This window comes from Neomonachus schauinslandi, chromosome 9, assembly GCF_002201575.2.
Source record: "Neomonachus schauinslandi chromosome 9, ASM220157v2, whole genome shotgun sequence".
Taxonomy (NCBI): Eukaryota; Metazoa; Chordata; class Mammalia; order Carnivora; family Phocidae; genus Neomonachus; species Neomonachus schauinslandi.
Window position 1 is genome coordinate 23718155 of NC_058411.1, and position 12423 is coordinate 23730577.

Consider the following 12423-nt stretch of genomic DNA (forward strand, 5'->3'; position numbering starts at 1 on the left):
TACTAACTTTGGACTGCCCCCTATAGTTAGCATTCTCTTATTTCATCATTTCACTTTTAATATTTTAACTTACTGAGTATCACTGTAAATTACTTTCATTTACTTGTTTTTAGCTCTTTGCTTTCTAACCCTGTGTACTTTGAATATATTTGTTATTATCATTTCATTCCATTTAGTAGTTTCTTGGGCTTAAGTGTTACTTACCTTTCAATTACTCTGGTGTATTCTTTTAGTCTGCCTTTTATCATGAAATCTCTAGGCTCATTTTGTTCATTCCTCCATAGCATTTTAGCTAACTACACTCTGCTCATTCTCAGTGATCCAGAATTCCCCCCAGTTAGCTCCAGATTTATGAGGACGGATACGTACAAAAGAGCAGAGAAAGACAACATCAAAGACAATAAGCCAGGTCTCCTTGCAGACATGTAATAGAACCACAAGCATAAAACAGTATCAGGTGTTTGCCTAAATGATGGTGCCGTGTCAGCAATGTGCTGATTATTTTGAAAGGGAGGACTCAGTAGGGGCAACTGAAGCCCTCAGAGATTCTGGTCTTCCACTGCTCACACCTCTCACTGCCAGTCATAAGGCCACAATCAGAGGCCATTAGGTTAGAAGGTTCCCTTGTGGGAAGGAAGCCTATATTCCTTTCCCTCTGCCGTGAGGCTGTCGCCTTTACTTAGTTCAGAGGGAGAACAAAATGGGACAGGGACTGTTTCAGCTTTTCTCAAACGTGCCAGACTGACGCTTACAGGATGGAGCACGGAACAATTTCATTGCCAATCAAAAGAACAAGTTGTCCGTGACATCCTGGGGGGAAAAAAATCAGGTTAATGTAATGATGATAATGACCGTAATAAAAACCACCACTACCCCAAGTCACCCTGCTGGCCCTCTACTTGGCAGCCTCATGGTTAAGATCCCAGTGCTCTGCCAAGAGGACATCTGAGTTCAAATCCCAGCTCTACCATTTGCTGGCTGTGAGACCTTGGCCAAGTTACTAACATTCCAAGCCTCAGTTTTCTCATCTATCAAATGGGAATGATACCATACTCAACCATTTCCCATGATGATTATATCAAAAGCCCATCTATAATAGTAAATGGCACATGAAAAGTCCACAACAAAGAGTACCAGTTATCATTATCAGAGTGGGATTTTAAATATTTAATATCTGAGATAGTACAGGCAACGACCAATCAGCCTGGAAGCTGGCCATAAGAAACTGGTTTCACTCTACCAGGGCATACCAACTATCAGTCCTGATGGTAAGTATTATTACTACCTGCCAGGTACTAAAGTAAGCCCTTGGCATGTGCTAATGCATTATCTCATTTAATTTTCCACAGTAAGTTGGCTTTATATTATTTATTGAAATATATGCAATTGCGTATTTTGCGGGGGGGAGGCAGAGGGAGAGAGAATCCTAAGCAGACTCCACGCTCAGCACGTACCCATAAAATCAGGGTTATAGATAAATAGACTTAACACATACATTCCTGTTGCCCTAATCATTCTTGTATATGAATTTCAGGGATTTGCTTTGGCTGGGAGTTTTAAAAAGTCATTATATAGCTTATTTCTTTTACTTACTGATTCATTCAATAATCTTTAGAAGATAATGATGATGCTCAACAGCCTCAATTTCTTCATCCATTAAATGGGTCTACATACTGTCCTTTCTTTCTGAATTCTCACTGCTCTACCCCAACCAATCCTGGAAATATCAAAGGTTTCTCAAGCCAAGACCAAATCACTAGAAATTGGACATTAAACAGTTCTGCTAATCTACCTGGCCAGCACTTCAGTCAAGATAAGTTCTCAGGTCCTCACATGTCTTGCTCCTGAGCAGATTTCAAATTCAAAATCAAATGCTATTGGCTCAAAGCCGTTCGCCCAACGATCCCTGCTAATATCCTTTGTGCTCTTCTTTCCTCTCTCCCCCAAGAGCTGTGCTGCATTGCTGGCCTGCTGGAATGTATTTGACTTTCCGTCACCTATGTGATGATGTTTCCAGTGTTATTAATAAGTGACTGCTTATTAATTAGTATTATTAGACATGCACCGTGCAGTGCAGACAGTACCACAGAGGGGTCTGGCATCTTCAAGAAGAGGATTTGTGCAGAAAGATTTGTCCCTGCGGCGTAGTTAGAAGACACTGGGCTGGCAGTGAGTCCTGGGGAGCCAACAGCAGAAACCCCCAAATTCTGAAAGCTGTGCACCTAATCCAGGCTGCTAGTATTCTGGCATAGGACGGAAGGAGAGCACGTGAACATGAGATCTGCAGGCATGTGATGGCATAAGCCCATCGGGGGAGCCTGAGGACGTTAGGGCCCATGGAGTGGTTCACAAGGCTGCAGGAAAGGCCAGCTCCTGGGAAGGCCAAAAGTCTCCAACTCTCAGTTCCAAAGGGGAGCTCTCTACCCTCATTTTCCTTTCCTGCTTATCCTACAGAAAGAAAATATTCTCTGGGGCTTGCAGCCAGTAGAAGCCTCTCAGCCATCTCCACGAATTCAGGCAGGCTTTCGCCAGCTGAGAAGAACCAGCCCTCGGGATAGGACTTCTGACTCCAGTCTCAGGGAGACCCAGGCTAGGATGCGGAAGGGCATCCCTGAGGCCGTATCCTTCTCCCTGAGCACCCAGGTGAAAGCCCCTCAGCGAGACTGAGGATGGCAGAATATCTCACCAAAAACTTCACAGGACAAAGACTGAGAAGGAAATTATTTCCTCCCACTCTGATCATTTGCAGAGCAATTCTAGAATTTCCTGCTTGGGGATCAAATTTTAACATGGTCCAGGTATATTTGGAGTGTTTAATAGGTTTGAATGTTTAAGTGACAGGGAGTTACCTATTAATAAGTGGTGACTGCTTTCAAAAAAAATCATCATTTTCTGCATTTATGATGGAAGTTCTTGTCTGTTTTACATTCATTCCTCCCACAGAGAGGTAAGAGCAGATGGGGTTGGCCCAGCCACTGTTAAACTGAGTGCTGAGAGGACAGTACCTGCACCTCAGGGAGAAGTGGCACAGTTGTGGTGGCAAAGGGCATGAACCCTGGCTCCAGCCTGCATGGGCTGGCGTCCATCTCTACCCCATACAAGCTTTGGGACGTTGGGCAGGTTGCTTGACCACTCCTGCTATCTGTTTCCCCTTCCATGGAGGAGATCATGACAGGCCCTACCCTATAGGGGTGTTACAAAAATTAAATGATGTAATATTTTTGAAGTACTCAAACAGCGGTGGTCACAGAAGAAAGGCTATATAAGTGTTTGTTAAATAAAATAATAAAACTCCCCATCAGCACTACTCCCAGGAGACCCTTAATAATAATAATTAATGGCAGTGGTAATGTGCTGGCTTTGGAATATCTCAGGATCAGACAGGAAAGATGTTAACTCTGCCATCATTCCTGGCAACCTTGCTTGTGGAGGTTCAACCAGGCCCAGTTCCCTGTGCCTTCCTGCTGCCCCATCGTCCCTCTCTCTCCCTCTACTGGACAGCCCTCATACCTACCCCTTTACACTGTAACACCAGCTTAGCTGCAGGTGCAGGCAGGAAAGGCAGCATCAGCAGCGATGATTTTGTGGAGTCCAAAGCATGCCTCATCTCCAACCCCATCCCCAGCAACCATTCTCTCTGACCCACGCACTAGGACTATTTTTAAATGATATACTTTTGCCCGGTTGTTGGGGGGGGGAGGAGAGAAGAAAGAAACACCCTCCCCAGGATTCAAGCTGAAGATGGAATGATTGCCAAATGCTAACAGCTTTTCGAACAGGACGCAGTTAAAAATATGTCTGAAATGGTTTTAACTCAAACTCAAAAAATAGCTTAACTGACTGGAGAGCCACAGGCAGTGGGGGTGGGGAAGCAGATGAGGAAGAGGGATTCCCTTGGGAGGGGACACAGCAAACCTCATCACAGGGACACAGGAGAGATGCCTGATTTATTTTCCCACATGAATAATACCTTTTGAAAACACAGACCAAATCTCCGGGGAAAGTAGTGACACCAGAAAGCTTGTTGCTGCTCTGTACACAGAGAAATGCTCCTGATAAGGGCCCCGCAGTGAGGCTTCCTGGATCCTCACTGCTCTAAGTGTGGGCACCACAGCACCAGCATTACCTCTGAGCAGGCTGCAATGCAGATTTTTGGCCTCTACCCCTACCCTCAGTAGACCTGCTGAATCAGAAGCTGTACCTTAACACGACATCCAGATGATTCAAAATCTAAATTTTGTAGGTACTATTCTAGACTCTATCATGACACCTCAACCTTAAAAGGACTGAACTCAAAATATTTCTTCCCATTTGACATATGAGGAAATGGACACAAGGAGGGACTCATCTAAGTTCACCAGCTGAATCAGGTCTAACAATACCATCCAGAGTCTCATCCCTTCCCCTAGGGCTTAAAGCCCCAAATTAGGCTTCATCATCAAACTTGTGATGCCTTCTTTCTAGGGGTAAAGGACTTGGAACATAAAACAATCATTTAAAGCAATGTTTCTCCAAATATGCTCAGTTGGTCACTATTCCTGCCAAATACTCTGTGAAAGAGAGTTCTATTGTTAAATATATTTAGAAAATTCATAATGCACATTAATACATTTAAGTCTCTGAGAAGTCCTATAGAAAACAAACTTGCTTACAATTTTTTAATCCAGTGTTTTCCAAAATTATTTTACCACAAAACCCTTTGTTCCCCACGGAAGACCTAGTAACATGAAAAAGATCATCTTCTGAGAAATACATGTTGGGATTCACCACCATTTACCACTTAATAACATGCTCAACCAGTCTGAAGGAAAGTGTAATATTTCATAATGTTTCTTAAAGGCCAAAAATGTCATTATTCAAGCTGTGATTGATTACTTCCTGCAACAGGGAGGTCACTACCTTACAGAGCAGCCCAACTCATCATTGGACAACTCCGATATTTAGAAACACTTATTACATTAAGCTAAAATCCTCCTTCTTGCAACAATTGCTTAAATTCTATCTTCACCACCAGTGTGCAAAGGGAATTAATCACTGTTTCTCACAGTTGTCCTTCACACACAACTCTAGTAACAGTAGACTAATAAGTCTACTCTGTCCTCTACAGTCCAGACCTTCAACTATTCCCCAGAATCATGGAATTTTAGAGATTAAGAGTATTTTAAGTATCACCTAACCCAACCCTTTTATTTTACAGATGAGGAAACCATGTCTAAGAACAGTCAAATTACTTGCCCAAGGTCAAACAGGTGGTGGAAACTTAACCTGGGATTTTGGATTTGAATACAGCAGGATTCTTATGTTCTTTTCTTGGTAGGAGAGCTTTCTTTCCTCACCAGGAATTCCCAGATGCTTGAAGTTCATGTCTAATGTCAAGGCCCATCATGAAGAACCTCATAGTCTCCAACATCCTTCTTCCTGGTACCCCTATCAGATGCCACATTGGGGGCCAGATGAGTCACAGAGCTCACCAGCATGGAGAATTGTGTTCCAGACTCTCCCCCATCCTGAAGTGGCCGAGCTGGGACTGTTCTTCACCCCACGCTGCCTCCTCGCCACCACTGCCATCTGCACCCTCCTTCTCAAGGATCACCATCTGTTTTCCTGATACCACTCAGCCGCCCCCAGCACTTTGCTCAGTTTCCTAACCCACTGCTTGAGCCACTCTCCCTGCAACTTGTAATTTCCCTTTCCACAGTCCATCCACTCCATCTTCCCCTTTCCAGCTCACTACTTCAAGAGTTTGCATGTTTGTAATCTCCTGCTTTCTTGCTCACTCCCATGCCAAGCTCCACTAACCTAGAAATTCCAACAGAGCCCATTGCTTGGGCTAAGATTTTGCCACTATACTATGCATGTCTGCTGAATAAACAAATGAGGCTCTTTCTTTCTGCCCCCTCCCTATCCCAGCCCGGGCTCCCATTTTCTGAAACATTATCTAAGCCCACTTGCCCCTCTTCCTACAAGTATACTCCCTTCCTACAAAGCAAACAAAGGCTAGGTACACAGTAATTGTTATAGGTAAATGCAGAGTGCTAGTACTGGGTCACAAAGAAATATTCCTAAAGATGACTGCTGCTCTTTTTTTTTTTTTTTCACTAAAAAGGTCTGTACTATAGGAGGGCAGTGATCACTTTTATGTAATCATACTTAGCACTTAAAAGTTCTTAATAAATTTGAGAGGAATGACTAAAAGGTTTGGACACTTACGCAGCCCACAATGACTTCCACCTGTCTGGCATCTATTCTGTGCCAGAAATTTCACATACATTATCTCACTTAATACTTGAAAGAATTCTGTAAGGTTGGGAAAGGAAGTTCAGGGAAGGAATTCAGATCGCTGGCTTCCATATCTGTGCACAGCCCTTTTCCTTTCTGTACCCTCAAAAGTATCCATCAAGAGGGTCCAACCCCAGGTCCTGCATCCTCTATTTTTTTTTAGTAGAGATTAGTTTCAGTGCTTTATTTCCCTTTCTGTTCTTTCTAATCAGTAATTCCCTCTTCTCTGACCACTCCCCCCACCCCAACCTTCTACATCTCCAGACCCTTGAGAAGCCCTTCCCATTCTTTACTCCCCATTGGATATATGGCAAATTAAGACAAGAGCAACAGGAGTTTGCACCAAAGGCTACTCTGGAAGCAAATCAGAGTCCTGTATGAAGGGTAACTGTGAGAAACAGATTTCAGTGATTAATGCCCTATGCACACTGGTGGTGAAAATAGATTTTAGGCAATTGTTGACTAAGAAAACCACAAAATATGAAAATCTGGCATGTAACTATGGGGACCAGGGAATCAACCTCTTCCCCCACCAAATGCTCTAATGCATCTGCTTCCAAACTCTGAATTAACTGGTTCAAGTCTTCTCTCTACAGCCTCTGGTAAGTGAATAAGTGCACACTATTAATGCCAAAAACTGGAAAGAAAACTATCTCAAAGTTTAAAAAATCAACTAAACATGGATAAATCACCTTTGAAGAATTCAAATATACCAATAGCTTCACATTCTTGGTTTTTAAATATTAACTATTTTGTCCTTCCATGCCCCATCACCTTTTCTCCAATTTATCTTCTAATTCATGTAACAAGTGTGCACCACATTAAAAACTGATGATCCCACCCCCTTTGGTGTTGCTGATCAGACTTATGAGGACCACATTGCTGCGGATGGGCAAGATCTCTACAGCAGACATCTGGGGGTGGTGGGGCAAAAATCAAGATATCTCTTTTACTTCCTTTACTTCAAAGAAAAGAGATGACAAGCTTATGAGTCAGTCTGCCTCACTCTCCTAAAGCATACCCCAACCTCCTTCATGTCAATCTTCAATGTGAGCAAACATGCAGAACAACTCTGGTGGAACATACGTGTCTCACAAATACAGCTACCAAGACACCTATTTACTTTGGCTCCCAAGAACTGGTTGCCCTTGCTGATTGGAAGTGGTTCCCTATCCAGCTCTCTTTTTATAAGCCATATGCTGACTTTTTCTTTCTTTTATACTTGCTCTTGAAAATCTCTCTGGATTCAGGGGACTTTATTAGGTCTCTTCTTCTCTCTCTGGATTTTCCTCCAAAAGTCTACCAAACTATTCTTGAACATGGATTCATTATTAATCATATCACATTCCAAGTAGAGGGAATACAGGAATAAACACGACAAACAAATCTCCTGTTCTCACATTCCTTTGATACTAGGAGGGATGATGGATAGAAAACCATAGAACATATAAACAGGAAGATACTTTCAAATAGTGATACCTACCATGAACAAAACAAAGCCATAGGATGTGATTAAAAAGTGGTTAGGGGAAGGAAGAGCCATTTTAGACTGGATGGGCAGGGAAGGGTTCTGTGAATTTTGACTGATAAGAAGGAGCCCATTGTGAATGAATTTTTTTTTTATAGGATAGGACAAATATTACTTGGTAAAATTCCAGCTAAGAGGTAAATAAAATTTCAGAAATGCCATTAAGGTGTGTCATTCTTAGAGGTCAATCCATAAAATGATGGAGGGGACATTTGTTATATAAAGGACATGAGAACAGAAGAGAATCAAGCCATCAAAATACTTCACTTTACCTCAAGGAACATGTAACCACTTCCCAGGAAGTTGTAGTCTTCAGCTTTTTATAGCATAGTGATTAAGAAAGTGGACTCTGGAAGCAGAATACCTGGCATCAAATCCTGACTCTGCTATTTACTAGCTGTGTGACCTTTGGTGAGTTGTATGAGGCAACCTCTTTGTGCCTCATTTTTCTAAAAGATCTATAAAATAGTTATAATATTACCTGCCTCAAAAGCTTGTCATGAGAATTAAAAATTTTAATATATGTAAAGCACTCATAGCAAACCACAAGATATAATATGTGCTGTGTAAGTATTACCATCATATTGCCAAGTGCATCCCTTTATGAACGCCCACACACACATCAGCATCAGGCATTCTCCCAGCCCACTCCTCAGGACAATCAGTGTAGAGACCCTTATGCAAATTGAGGGATCTCGATCCCATCAGGCAGCAGGTTCAAGCCCAAGCTTGAAGAGATTTTTTTTTTTTAAGTCAGGGATGGAGACTCAGTTCATGTAAAAATATAGACTTCTGCTTCCTTTAGAACCCTCTCAAGCCACATGATGTTTCTCTAACAGTAACACTCACATTCAGCTTATAGAAGCCTCAAAAGAAGCCCCAGCACTCCCAGGACTTTTTCCAAGTCTCTTGGCTACAATCACTACCTGAAGTTCAGAGTTGTTATTCACCAGATATTAGTACTTGTCAAGGCAAAGAGCAGCTTTCCTGGACTCACAGTTCATCTGATTCCTGTGTGAGCTGTAAGTGCACCCAAAGTTCAGCACTTAGTACATTGCCTAGAATATTAAAGGTGCCCAAAAATGTTTGTGGAATAAATGAATTACAGCTCTTTCATTATGCTTGTGCTTCAGGTGGACAATAATATACTCCTTGTAATTAATACAAGCTTGTACTTTTCCCTCTAACCACCAGGAAGAAAACTAAATAAATGAAGCATTATGAAACAATCAGTTGACATCATAGAATAAAAGCAAATGTGAAAGCAGTCATTAGTTTTTAGGGTGGACATCCATCCAGCAAGCCCTCGACAGCTTGCTACTCTGATTTAATCTCAACCCTCCTATGGGTCAATGATAATCTTTAGAACTGTTTGTGGACAATTTCCACTCAAATTCCCTATAGAAGTATAGTGCTTCCAGCACCACAGAACGCTCCCAACAGCTGCCCTCTTCTCGGAGCGCTTGGCTTTCTCAGCACCATGGAGAGCTCCCTTGCTGCGCAGTAGGTGTGTGGGACTTCCCATCTTTCATGATCAGTGAGTGAGAAGTCCACTCGGAATTGCCCACGAATGATCCCCAGTGAAACCACCTCCACTGCAGTTCAAATATCAGAAAGGGGCATAAGGTGATCCTGGTAAAAAGCTCCCCAAAGTCCAAGGAATATCCAAAGAATCTGCTATCCTGTGGAAGATTTTTTTTTACTTTTGTGCCAGATCGGCATTTTTATTTCTTTTTTCCCCCAGAAGTAAAATACCCAAGGCGAATTCAAAAACCGCAGTCCAAACTGCGATCAGATCAACGTGGCTGCACCAGACAAAACTGATCTTATCTGAATGGTGACTTTATCCACTTTGGAGAGCAGAACTCATTACAATAATAAGGAGCGACAGAAATGGGAGGAAGAGCAATCACAGCAGAGCCAGGAAAGAATTCACTTTACTATCATTTTGGAGGATTAATTCTAAGCGTCCCTCCTATAAATATCATTTTTCACGTCAGCAGGAGGTCCGGGGTCTGAAATTATTCTAGCTGACTTGCAGAACTCATCACTTCGCACCTGATTTGCAATCCATTTCTGCTTCCTCCTACCAAGCTCAATGGTATTTGTTTAATGGTCACCTGGCCCTCTGCATGCTCCACTGTGCTGGTGTAGAAAGATGTACACACACCGGCGGTCAAGGGGTAGGATACAGGTGTTCAGGAAGGTCTGAGAGTACATGGGTAAGGAAAATAATGCGTGAGCTTACAAGCACAAAAGAGGTGTCCACACTCTCACAAACAGGGTTGTATGGCTGCAAGGGAAAGTGAATAGGGAAGAAAAATGTGAAGCAGCTGTGTGTGGTTAAGAAAATGTATTATTTCTAGACCTGGTCCCCCCTCTATGTCCCTTATCTACTAGCCAATTTAAATGGGACAATTATAAAATTACCTGGATCCTCCTCATTGGAGATACTAAGTATTTCTAGTGTCATCTCAGCAGCCCCCTAAATGCCAGCCACACTGGATTAATTGCCTTTCCTCAGACTTGCTACACACTTTTTTACACCTCTAGGCTTTTTCTTATGCTGTTCCCTTATCCCCAAATTCCCTCCTGACTATTTCTTCCTCTCCATCTCCCCACCCAATTAAAATTATATTCATGCTTCAAGGCCCGGGTTAGAGGCCAGTTCCTCCATGACACTGCCCCTAAATCTCCTCCATAATAACTCACTTCCTTCTCTTTGTTCTCACAACAGGCTATTTTTAACTCACATTAGACTTATTTGTTTGCATGTTTCTCTCTCCCTCTAGATTATAAACTCCTTGAAAGCAACAGTATTTTTAATCTTTGTATTCTTGGCAACACATTGCACCATTCCTTGGTCATCACAGACACATTTCAAAATACGTTTTTGAGTAAATGAACAAAATTTAACAATATAAAGCACAAAGCCAGAATATTTTCCTCTACCATCTTTTGCCTAAAATCTTGTGCTATAAATAACTTGGAAATGGCCAAGTCTTTCCAGGTGCCGATTTTCTCCCACCAGTTTAACAATTGGCAGAGAGAAGTTCGTCTCTGGTGTCCCTGGCTAGGGCTAGATCCACAATTCCCAGCAATAAACAGAACAGAGCCTTTGACTTAAGATCAGAGCACACCTCACTGACTCTTATATATACCACTAGCGACATCTCTTCAACTGGTGGTCAGATTCTAAACACTACTTATGGACCCACGGTGCTTAAAATTTCCTACCCGAGCAGCCTTATCTGAATTTTTCCTTTTGAGATTTATGGTATCTCTCTGATTTTACAGGTCTTAGCTTTCCCTCCAAAATTCATACTCTAGTCGAGCAGCTCTTTACTACCTCACTGAACCTCAGGTCTTGGGTCTTTCAAAGCACCTCTGTACCTGGTGCCAATGGACCATCCCAGAGTAACTATATGTATGAGCATGGTTGTGAACATGACCAGACACTACAGCATGTGTGTATAAAGTTGTTTTCGCTCGGCATCACCCTATGTTCCATTATACAAAGGTCAGTGCACACTCCCATTAGGAACAAAACACTCTTCACAGGAAGAATAATGATAAACTCAATGCCAGCAAAATGCCTCCATTGTCTTCCTCATAACCTTTCCATCTAAGAGCAATTGTCACTACCCAGCAGCACCTACTCCTCCACATCCACCATTTTCATGGTGGAGTCTGACCAACAGGAAAAGGGAGTGAAGGCTGCTGAATCTCAGTTGGAGTCTGTTTCTTCACTGGCATCCTCTGGGAAAGGCTGGGGCTGGGCTCAATCTTCCAGCTTCCCAGCTTTCCCAATCCATGCATCTCCCATCACTGGCTTCTTCATGCACCAGCCCCCTATCTTGCTCAGTTCCTTTCAAGAAATCTGAATCTTGAAGGATGGGTTATGACCTTCCCACCTTCTCAACCCACGGGAGTCTGTGTCCTTTGATTTTCATTTATTTGCTTCCTGAGTCTTAAGCTATAAGTGGGCTTTGTGTTCTGATAGTCCAAAAATTTTACTTTTCCTTCCACCCACATCCCCTGATAAAAAGAGGGATGATGCAAGACCCTTGAGAAGGAAGAGATGGGGAAAGCAACACCATGCTGTAGTAGAGGTGACAGTCTTGCATCCTGAATAATCACTGAGTCTCATCATAATCACTTTGAAAACTTAGTGGCTAATTTCCACTCCTCTGGGATTACTTCTCATTTTTTTGGCTATTTCTGCCAGAATCAAAGGAATTAAAGAAAAAGCCAACATGTAAAAGAAGTAGCATTATACTGAGTTTGAATTTATTTCTACCTCTTTAAGCTCTGAGAGCTGATCTTGAAGCTGTTTCCTCATCTGTAAAATGGAGAGCATACTTAACCCAGGACAACAATGACTAAATGAAATGGCATAAGTGACAGTGCCTAGGACAATGTCAGGCACATAAGAGAAACTGTCCTATGCCCTGTGGGGCAGGCCTCAAGACTTCCATGGTTAGTGTGGACTTGTGGCAGGTGGGGGCAGCAGAAGGCCATTGGGGCAGAGGAAAGGAAGGGCAGAAGGCCCTGAATCATTGGTTCCAAGAGAAGGGTCCAAAGGGCAGGCATCTCAAAGCAGGCCAGATCCTCCA